This window comes from Heloderma suspectum, chromosome 2 (assembly GCF_057233095.1).
Source record: "Heloderma suspectum isolate Gila_16-S chromosome 2, 16-S_ref, whole genome shotgun sequence".
In the NCBI taxonomy this organism is placed as follows: domain Eukaryota; kingdom Metazoa; phylum Chordata; class Lepidosauria; order Squamata; family Helodermatidae; genus Heloderma; species Heloderma suspectum.
This window is the reverse complement of record NC_139459.1, coordinates 342922673-342934411: the sequence shown is the minus strand read 5'-3', so window position 1 is coordinate 342934411 and position 11739 is coordinate 342922673. Positions and strand designations below refer to the sequence as shown.

At 45.8% G+C, this 11739-nt stretch overlaps 1 pseudogene; it reads right to left on the bottom strand.

The window, feature by feature from the left end:
* Window positions 1-1022: 1022 nt before the first annotated feature.
* Window positions 1023-6681, bottom strand: LOC146355289 (tudor domain-containing protein 7-like; annotated as a pseudogene).
* Between the last annotated feature and the right edge of the window lie 5058 nt (window positions 6682-11739).

Here is an 11739-nt window from a genome sequence, read left to right as displayed (position 1 = left end):
TTGTAAAGCAAATGGGTCTTCATTGCCCATTCAAGATCAAGTCCCCACCCCCGCCCAGAATTTCGCATTACAACAAGGAACACTATATTGTTGCTGGGAATATTAATTAATTTCCCACTACCTGCTGTGAGGATTGCAGCCAAGCTCAGAGAGGACAGGGAGTTCTGAGCAGAGTGGCAGATGAATGTGCTGATAAAAAGTCCTGGTGCTGATCATCCCTAAAATCTTCCAATGATTTCCTGTGGCCATTCAGAAGGAACCCATGCCTTTCAATTGCCATTTGGGGTCCTTCGTTTTAGTACATCCGACTGCAGGGAACCTCCATGTAGAATCATAGAATAGTCGGGTTGGAAGGGGCCTACAAGGCCATGGAGGCCAACCCCCTGCTCAGTGCAGGAAGCCGGATTCCCAGGCAGTCTCCCATCCAAGTACAAACCAGGGCTGACTCTGCTTAGCTTCTGAGATCGGACAAGATCAGGCCCATCCAGCCCTTTGCTACTTCTTCTGTAGCCGCCATCACAGGCTCTGTTTGTGCAGAACCAGCTCCAGGTTTTGTGAGAAAGAGATGCTGCCGTAGACAGGGCTTGTGAAGCATTTGTTATTTGTGTTCTTGTTGTAGTGAGCAGCAGCTCCTCCCTTACCAGCCCAAGACAAATTGCTGCCTGAGGTGGAGCAGCAAATGGCACATGCACACACAACTCAAGGCTGGCCAAGTTATTTTGGCATCTGGAACAGAAAATCCCACAAGCTCTTCCCCTGTCCCTGGGTATGAAAACGCACAATAATAATAAATTAAGTAATGAACAATTGGCTGCTGTTTCATGACACCCCAAATCAGCAGCCTGGGGCAGCCTCCTCACGTTGCGCAATGGTAGGCCGGGCATCCGACATATTCACACAGGCACAGCCAGCATCAGAGTTTGCTGGACAGGCAGCATGCAGGCAGTGGGAATGAGGAAGAGGAAGAGCGGAAGCAGTCACAATTGCCCTCTCTCTGAGAACTGTGGCTGTTGGTTTGTCTCTTAACTGCTTCCTGCCACCCAGCCAGCAGTGTCTGGCACTGGCTCTGTGTGTACGAGTGAGTGAGTGAGTGAGTGAGCACACATGATGTATGTCAGGACAGTGGAGGAGCTGGAAGGGAAGACTGCAGGCAAAGTTGCCAAGAGGGAGCCCTGGCAGAGGCTGGCGATGCCATCAACAGTCAGTTTCAGATCAGTGGTGGTCCTCCTGCTGGTGCGACTGGACACCAGGAAGCACTCAGTGCTGCCAACCACTAATGCCAAAGCCTGAAGTGGTGGCAAAGCAACATGGCATCCTAGAATACCCACAAAATTGCCCCTTCCAATTGCCTCCCCATTTGACCCCGCTGGCAGCTGCCACTTTCCCTTCTAAACGACACAGAACTATGCGACATCCAGTGTGGTGTAGTGGCAAGAGTGTTGGACTAGGAGCTGGGAGATCCGGCTTCTAGTCCCCACTCGGCCATGGAAGCTCACTGGGTGACTTTGGGCCAGTCACAGACTCTCAGCCCAACCCACCTCACAGGGTTGTTGTTGTGAGGATAAAATGGAGAGGAGGAGGATAATGTAAGCCGCCTTGGGTTCCTTGCGAGAGGAAGAAAGGCGGGGTATAAATGCAATAAATAAATAAATAATAAGCAGCAGCAAATAAAAAAAAAATAAAGACAAAACAGGACCTCCTGTGACTGCTACTGCCTGCCAAAGGTAAGCCTGCCTCCTCCAATATACTGAGAAATTTTATTCCCGTTTTACACCTGAAATCACCTCTCAGGTTTTCCCCACCATGATTTTCAAGCTGAAATTTCTCATATGAGAAACCAGAGGTCAGCTCTAGTAGCAGCTGTACATATGTTTTCAGCCTTCCCCTGCAAGGCCTTTGCCCAGCACTAGAATCCAAGCACAGGGTCAAACCACGAGAACTGCCAGCCCCAGCCCCAGCCCCAAAGAAAGCTTGTGCTTGTTAGCCAGAATACAGCAGACCCCGCAGAGGCACCAGGATTTTAGAATTCAAAAGATTACAACCTTACTTTCACCTCCATAAATTCTGCTATGATTCAACACATTTCTCAGTCATTATTACCTACAGAAGCTTTCAAAATAAATGCTGTCAACATTCAAAGAAACGTCTCTAGAAAGTGGCAATTCCAGTTATTCCAAACAACTGATAAATTCTAGAAATCATAACAAAATGACCAGGGCTGGTCCTTCTACAAGGCAGCTGATACTGGGTGACATGACTAGGGCTAGATGAATCAGTCTATTTCCTGTTCATTTCAGTTTCCTGTGTAATCATAAATCCATTCCATTGGAGTTCCACATCCGTCTGCAATTAAAAAAAAACACACCATGAAAATTCACATTTATTTTTGTACACAGTTTCCCCTAACATATGCATTTTGTATGCAACTTTCTCCAACATGCATATTTTTACACACAACTTTTCCTAATGTATGCATTTTGTATGCAACTTTCTGCAATATCTGCATTTTTGTATGCAACTTTCTGCAATATCTGCATTTTTGTATGCAACTTTCCCTGATATGCTCATTTTTTAATACAATTTTTGAACCACCAATTGCATTGCAACATTTAGAGAAATGCACTGCCATTGGAGTCATTGTGTTCTGAAACACGTATTGGTGTGGGAAGTGTGAATTAGGTTGGTGCACTTAAAAATAAAAACCAAGCGAACTTCTCCCCTGTTCCCTTTGTTGTTGTTCAGTTGTTAAGTCATGTCCGACTCTTCGTGACCCCATGGACCATAGCACGCCAGGCCTTCCTGTCATCCACTCTCTCCCGGAGTGTGCTCAAGTTCATATTCATTGCATCAGTGATGCTATCTAGCCATCTCATCCCTTGCCATCCCCTTCTCCTTTTGCCTTCAATCTTTCCCAGCATCAGGGTCTTTTCCCTGGAGTTTTCTCTTCGCATTAGGTGGCCAAAATATTTGAGCTTCAGTTTCAGTATCTGTCCTTCCAATGAGCAGTCAGGGTTGATTTCCTTTAGTATGGACTGATTTGACCTCCTTGCAGTCCAGGGGACTCGTAAGAGTCTTCTCCAGCACCACAGTTCGAAAGCATCAATTCTTCGGCGCTCAGCCTTCCTTATAGTCCAGCTCTCACAGCCATGCATTACTACTGGGAAAACCATAGCTTTGATTATATGGACCTTTGTCGGCAAGGTGATGTCTCTGCTTCTTACTATGCTGTCTAGCAGCAATTGGTTACTTTTTAATTTATTATTATATTTTTACTCCCGGGAAGAGGTGTTTGTGGACTGAGATTTCCTTCCCCATGTGCCAGAATAAGTTGGCTAGCCTTGGGTATATTCAACACTGCCCAAGTGCCAGCAGGACCCACCGCTTGCACAAGAAGGATTGAGCGCTTCAGATAGGAACCAGAAACAAGCAGAAATGCTCATTTCCTGAACAGGGCAGGTCAGTGGTGCTGGCATAAGAGAACTCCGCTGACCTGTCCTGATCCAGAAACATGTGTTTCCGCTCATTTCAGGGCTTGCTTTATGAAGCATTAAATCCTTGTTATACAAGCAGTGGTTACTGCTTGCGTAACAGAATCGGCAGTAGCACAGAGGCCTGGTTGGATACTGCCCTATGTATCTTGACTTGCCGGGTTCGGGGGGGGTGGGGTGGAATTGCTGTTCAAAACGCCTTGGGCCAGACCTGCTTTCAATGAATCCGCTTCACAGTCATCAAAAACATCCTTCATTCTCATAAACCTGCCTCTTCAACAAAATTTCGACCTGTTCATAACCCTTGTAGCAGACCTCAGGTTCCTAGATATGTACTTAGATCTGGGCAAGATTAACATAAATTTATAAAATAAAGGAAAGGACAAGTACAAAATTCAGATAATGAAGAAAAGGAAGTTAATACATATAATAATGATGTCAGAATAAACAAATGCTTCCAGCATTTAAAGAAATACAGTTTCAGTGAGCAGTAACATACCACAGTGAGTCCGGGTCTGAGAATTTTTGCGGAGTAAAGGAATAGATGTGTGCAGTCCTGTCATCCAGTTTAGCAACCTTTATGCTGCAGTCAGGACAATTTAGTACTGTATTTCTCAGCCAAGTATAGCATCTGGAGTCCACATGCCAATATTAAGAGGAAGGTCAGCTAAACAGCATTTTATTTCCTGAGGTGGTATTGCAATGATTTCACCAGTGGTGGGTGGTGACTCCATTTCTGGAGGGGCTGTAATTCCATCCTGGATTTTAGTTGCCACCAGCCAAAATTCTAAAGGTGCTACCCAAGGTGCTGAACCCATTTTGTGGATAAGTTTCAGCACCTTGGATAGCACCTTTAGAGTTTTGGCTGGTGGTGACTAAAACCCAGAACTGGAGTCACCAGCCCCCACTGGATTTCATGCAGAAATGTTGAACGGATCTCTCTCAGTTCTACCAATTTTATAGATGCTACAGTTCCAGTATCCATAAATTGTGCATCAATAGTATGGCCACTATGAACACTTGTAATCTCCACATGTGCCAATTTTCCTTTACAATTAAGCAAACAGAGCATGACACAATAAGGTAGTGACACTGAATACTCCGTTACCTGGTTATGGTGGAAATAGTTTTCCAGTTTCTGCAAAGCTTCAGAGAGCTTGGTCAGGCCCTTTGATGGCACTTGGCAGTCTCCAAACAATCATTGGTTTTGGACATTTGTATAGAGGGCAGTACCTGAAGATGAAGTTCAAGAAATTTGTCACAAAGTGCCTTCAAGCAAGCAGCATTTATTTTGATGTCATCCTCCCCTGAAGTATCATACAGGACGACAAGGGGAATGTCGCTTCTCCAGTATTTCAGCAGCAAATATCTTGCCACAGGTTTGAGACTCTACCATCTTCACCAAGACAGGGTCATCATCACTGTAAGCTTCTAATCCCGCTAATTTACATTTTGAAGCCTGGAACGGCAGTGAATAGAGATGTCTAGCAAGTCTGTACACTCTGGTATTTTGAATGATTGCACTAAAGCCATAATCAACATAGCATACCTTTACTCGATTGCCTTCTGTTGAAACCCTCTGTGCCTGCAGCCAACCCTCTTTTTCTGCAGGCAGAGCAACAACCTGTCCAACTTTCGGAGATTGTATCTGCAAAACTGAGAGGTTCTGACAGTACCAACCCTTCATCTCATCTTCCATAAATTCCTGGGCAGCAGAATAGTCTCTGCCCACATACCTGACAACAACTTCATTTGTGGCGCTCAGTTCCATTACCGATACAGATGGTGATGTTTCTGCTGGGATAATTAAAGGAGGTACTGTTATATTCTCTACTTCTCTTGGGATTCCCTTGGCATTATCGTAGCGGACTGTTGCTCAGCTGGCCTCTGTAGATCTCCATGTATGTGAACTTTGCCACTCATATTCAGGTTCCCGTCAGTGTACTGTTCTGACTTGGCATAGAGGATTGGCTGTTTTGGGTTGTGCAATATGTAATCCACTCTATATATATCTGAGAGAGCGTCAAGATTGTTCAGAAGATCCTGAGACAATGTTGCTTTGTATGTGTCTTCGTACACTTTGGGAGCGCATTAGCCCAAAGGCCACTGGAATATTTTAACAAGATAGCTGCAGCATTCCACTTCAAGTTCCTATGGAATGCAGCTGTTTGGTCTCTGTAGTCTGTCTTATTAGTGGGGGCTGAGGCCTTCCTTCTTGGCTTGAGTCACCCTTTACTGAATGATGCGTTTTTCCAGCTGTGTAGAGAAGTATATTGCTATGGCCACCAGAACATAGTTTCTCTGCCACACAAACATGAGGCCAGTATTCAAACTGTGGGAGCAAGGCTGCATTAAAGTCCTCTTCGTACGCCTCACTGTATAAATGTGGTATCTTCGATGAATTCCATTGCTGAATGGGTTTACAATCTCTTTAATTTGTTTTTTTTAATCTCATTTATGTCGGTATTTGAAGGACAAGGAGGGATGGGTTGCACAAAATGTCTTGTTTCTTTTATGTTTTCATTCAAGTCCAAAGGCAGGTTTCTTGACAGGTGAACTTGAAGCTCTTTCTGAAACTGTGCTGGAAGCACTAATCTTCTCTCAGGCCTGTTCATCATAGCCAAGTGCCCTCGTATTAAGACTTCTTTAGGTACAGCCGCCCCAAATTCTGAGGACAGCGCTCATGTTAGGTCTCACAACTGCATAATGTCCTTAGCAGTGGGAGTGTAGGCCTCCTGTTTTCCTCTGCAGAATTCACGAATCCTGGCTTCCTCTGAGTGGAGCAGTTTTGCCTACTGAAGTAAGTGGAGCAGTTTTGCCTACTGAAGTAAGTGGAGCAGTTTTGCCTACTGAAGTAAGTGGAGCAGTCTTTTTTCAGCCTCATCCTGCAGTTCACTTGCTGGCTCAGTTTTCTTTCGGAAGTTCTCTGGAGGGCTACAAGCTGGGCAATCCCTGCAGTCTTGGCAAACAGCAGCATGGCAAGTCACCTCACCAGTTTTACCCGTTTCAGTCCTAACAACACCGGGGATGCTCTTTATATATCCTTCTAGTGTTGGATAACCCAGCTGCTTAAAGGGAATCCAGTCACAAGTTAAAGAGTGACATTTCTCTTGCAAACGGGAAAGGGTACTCCATTTTTATGGGACTGGAGAACAGCTCGGAGCAGTTTTGCTACTGGATCCACTTCCTGCATTTTCACCCGGGCCGCAGTATAAATAGGCAGATCACTAATGCAGACCTGTGGATGCATCAGAAGGGTGTCTTCCTGAGTGTCATTTCCCTGGAAAGGGGGAAACAGACTTAGAAGAGCTGGCAAGCTTGGCTGCCAAGAGGGGTTTCACCAATCCTGTTCCACGTACCCTGGAGCCAAGTAATGTTGCAACAGCCTTGATTAAGCCGCCTACCGCAAGTGCAAATGGACACGTTTGTCTCACTGGCCTGCCACCCTGGTTACTTTGTCCTCCAGCCTTGGCAAGAGATGCACAATTTAGAAGTACTGGTGGAAGAGATGTTTGTGTACTATAGCACTGCAGATGAGGGAGCTATTGCTGTTGCAAAGAACAAACTCTATGCTGCTAAAGTGAAAAATAAATGGCATAGAGTGTTAATAAAAGGACTGTTAGCAAATGGGCTGGTGTCGGACTATGAGCTGGACTATGGTAAACACGAGCTTGTCAGCATACAGAATGTAAGACCTTTGCTGGACATGTCCAGAAAACTGCCATTTCAGGCCATAACAGCCCAGCTTGCAGGAACAGAATTGCAGCAGTGACAGAGGAGGTGCCTATAGTCTTTCGAAATCACCAGAGAAGAAAATTCTGGTGGCACAGATGCAAGCAGTTACAGATGGGGCTAATCCGTGAGACCGAAAAGTAGTTGTCTACTGAGGCTCTCTTCACACCTGAGTTTTTTTAGCAGGATCATTCTTCTTTAATCACTGGTTTTCACGGGATCTTTAGATGATGACAATGCTCTCCTGCTGCTATCTCACAACTTTTCTTCCCATGTTATCTGAGAATGGGGAAAACCTGGCGTTTTCTGTGTTTGCGACTGAAATCGTCATTTTCCCCCTGTGTATTTCCCCTTTAGCATTTTATCCTGCTTTGTGTGGGTGTGTGCTAGGGGGTGTTGCTGGATGATGTGGAATAACATTGTCATGACAACAAATTGGTGGGAAGGGGGGCAGGTCACTGACTGCTTCTGGTGACCGTTTCTGCCTCTCTCCCATTCCACTAAGGGCTTTGAGATCCCCTTGAACAGCAGTGCTTACTTCTGAGTAAACCCATTGGCTGCAAGGCTTTCTTTTCCTGGGAGTAAGTGCCATTGAAATCTGTGTTGCTTGCTTCTGAATAGGCATGCATAGGAGTGCATTGTAGGTCTACTTAGAGTAGCAGTCTTAAGGTCTCCCATCCCTTCCATTGCATTTACTTGGAACCTCCCCCTCCTATTGACTTCAGTGACTGCTTCTTCTCCCTTTTGCTCCCCAGATTGATGGGCTTTTTTCCTCCCAGCGTGGATGGGGGAGTCTTCTTTCTCAGACATGCAGGAGAAAGGCTTGACAGTTAGGATTTCAATGGGTATTAAAAGTGCCTTTTCTCCTCCCCTGAATAAATTCATCATGCAGAGCTTGGAATTGTCATTTTTAATAGTTTCCTTTTGGGGTGTAGAGCTGTTTTAGATAAGGCAGTAATGCAGAGGTGGTTTTCCATAGTACTCCCTCCCACCTAGCCAGCCACTATCTCTTCCCCTAGCCCGTCTTGCAGGGTTGTTGGGAAGCCAGAGTAAGGAGGAAGAGCAACCATAGTGCGGAGGGGGGGAGGTAAGCTGGGTCTAATGCAGAAGGTGTCCCCCGTGAAGCGGTCACATGGGGCAGGGCTGCTAGGGATGGCTTGGTGCATTGACTGTATACAAGTCCGTTTGTGGATTTCTTACTTCTGTAGTTGGGAACACTCATGGATTGCTGACAGGCCTCTTTGATTTCTTTATAATTTCTGTATGGCTGTTGCATCTGAAAGAGGCAGTGAGTCAGTTTATGTCTGTTTCTTGAGTGTGTGTGTGTGCATGTGTGTGTATGAGAGAGTGCATCAATGTGTATTTATGTTTTCTGTCTGTTCACTGTATTTTGTAAAAGGAGAAGGTTGTGTTTGTACTTGAATTTTTTTACCATGGAAGAGATATAAGTCTTTTGCTTCCAGGAAAGCATGGAAGATGATTTCCACTAAAGTTTGTAGTGAAAAATGTTTTTGCATTATTATACACTGTTGACTCTGTGTGTGTGTGTGAGAGAGAGTTCAGTACTGGGGGCAGAGTAGGAGGCTCACTAGGGACAACTACTCTGGGGCCCACCATAGCCTTGAGCTGGCCCTTGCTGTGTGGCTTTGAGGAAATCATCATTAGCGGTGGCAGTAGCTGTTGTTTCTCGAACAAGAGAATCTGGGTCCCGAGGAGTGCTTTTGCGTGCTGTGATTTCCCCAAGGTTGAGACATTGCTCAGACGTCCACATAAAAGGTTGGATCCAGACTTAGTCTTGCTTGGAGTAGACTCACTGAAATCAGTGGGAAAAGTTAGTCACAACTTATGACTATTTTAAGGTCCTCTGATTTCAGTGAGTCTACTCTAAGCATGACTAAGTCTGGATCCAACTAAAACACCATAAGAGATGACTGAACTATGGATTCTGGACTCATGGAAAAGAAAAAACCCTATGAAGCCAGTGGTTGCAGAGGCCACAGAATGTTGAAAGAAACCAAAACAGTGATCAATAATCCAGACTGCTGCTCTAGGGAGAATATAACAAGATGTGTTTCTGGCACTGTGGGTGATCAATTGGAACTTCTGGAAGTTATTAATGCCTTCTTGCTGAATCTCGAAAAGACATGCCCACATCCTGCATTCATTGCTCAACAGTACTCCAAAATGATTGAAAGCTCATTCTCATTGTATAATCTTACAAAAATGTATAATCTTACAAAGGGGCGTGGCTGTGACTATCACAAAGGGCCCCTGCACTTCTGAATTTGCCACTACACTACTGCCACAGAGAGTCTGTTGAAGTTCTGTCTCTCCTTCCCCCAACTGCCAGAAAACACAAATCCCTAAAAGTCCCATTTTCCGCTTCAGTCAGGCCTGACACACGGCACAGATTCTTCACTCTCTCAGGAACAGAGGTTTCTTCTGTTAAGAGTAACTGCTGTCTTTCTCCGTCACATCTTTTACTCTCGGTCTTCCGTTGTCTCCGGTGCTTATTCTCGACTTCTTCATCTGTTTTCTTCTTCCTCTCATGAAGACTTCCTTTAGCTTCCCTCTCAGTCAGCCATGACTCCCTCCTTTCCACTCTTCCTTCTCTCCTCCTCCCACCACATCAACTTCCCACATTCCTTTTCCGTTACCTGGGCAACTTGCTCCCTTCTCCCCACCCCCTGCTGTATCCATCTGACAATTTCATCTCCTTCTGCACCCTCTTTGTATTATTTGGCTTCCCTTTGTGTTACTATGGCACACCATCAGGTCTTGTGGCATTTTAACTATTGAATGAAATGTTCATTCCCACAGCTTCTGCTACTGGTACCAAGTACGCTGCGCAAAGTAGTTTCTTCAACAGCTGCTGTTTCTGTTGCAGTTATGTTGGCCACAGTTCTGAAGGCTTAGTTACTACTTCTGTAAACCACAGGAGGTTTGTCTCCAGCAACCCAACTGTACCTACTCGTGGGACTGTGAACAGGGCCTCCGTGACTCACCTCAAGGCCCAGGGTAGGGATGTACGAAAGTCACTTACCCAGTCCCGCAGCTTGCTTCGCAGTGGGGGGGAGGCGCTTCGCTTCTCCCCCCGAAATTCAGGCCGGGGTGGGAGGCGCCCCGCCTCGCCCGGCCGAAATTCAGGCCAGGGAGAAGCGCCCCATCTCCCCGGCCGCGAAATACAAAAGTAAAAACAAAAAACCCCGTGATAGGCTACGTAACGATTTACGCAGCCTATCACAGCTAGATTTCCAAAGTCAGCCGTGATAGGCTACGTAAATCGTTACGTAGCCTATCACGGGTGACTTTGGAAAAAAAAAAGCGTGTACGCAAATGGTGGCCGCCATTTGCATTCCTTAGTTTGGCACGTCTAGTCTACGTAAAGATTTACGTAGACTACGGCGAAAATAAGGGCAACGCAAATAGCGTTGCCCTTATTTTCGCCGTAGTCTATGTAAATCTTTACGTAGACTACCGGGACCATATAAGGAACGCAAATGGCGGCGCCCATGGGGGCCGCCATTTGCGTACACGCTTTTTTTTTTCAAAGTCACCCGTGATAGGCTACGTAACGATTTACGTAGCCTATCACGGCTGACTTTGGAAATCTAGCCGTGATAGGCTACGTTAATCATTACATAGCCTATCACGGTTTTTTTTTTTTTTTAACTTTACTTTGTAATGGCGGCGGCAGCAGCCGGTTGGAAGACCGGCTGCCGCCCCCGCCGAAAAGCCGACAAACCACCGCCGGGACCCACCGCCGGGAGGGACATTCGCCAAAGGTAAGTCCCATGCCGGGGCGGGCGCGGGGGGGCGGAGAATTTCACCGCCAATTTCGGGGGGCCGAATGCGTTGGCACTCGGCCCCCCTAAGATTCGGGGAGAAATTTTCCGCCATCCCTAGCCCAGGGAGGCTTGTGTGGGTGTCCATCAGGTAACTTGGTTCCAAACAACGTCGAGCTCTGCGGGTATATATAACATTTATATCCTGCCTTTCCAATTTAAAAAGGCCCACAGAGCAGGCTAAGAATTCACAGTGGTTGCCTGGACTCAACTCTGACTTGCCACAGGTGAATAGCTATTTCAGAGGCTTAAATAAAAAAAGATATGGCAGAAATCCTAACTCTAAACATAACCCATGGAGATATTTATTGGAGAATTGGACCGATGAGGGCATTCATGCTCACCACAATAGCAGGTACATCACAGATAAAGTGTCAGAGGATGCATTCAACTTGTTAATGTTGTCCTTGAACTGTGATGTCCACAGGGATCTTTGATTTTCAAAGTCAGCCGTGATAGGCTACGTAAATCTTTACGTAGCCTATCACGGCTGACTCTGGGGGAAAAAAAAAAGCGCGTACGCAAATGGCGTTGCCCTTATTTTCACCGTAGTCTACGTAAATCTTTATGTAGACTACCCATGCCCAAATAAGGAATGCAAATGGCGATGCATTTGCGTACGCGCTTTTTTTTTTTTTTCAAAGTCAGCCGTGATAGGCTACGTAAAGATTTAC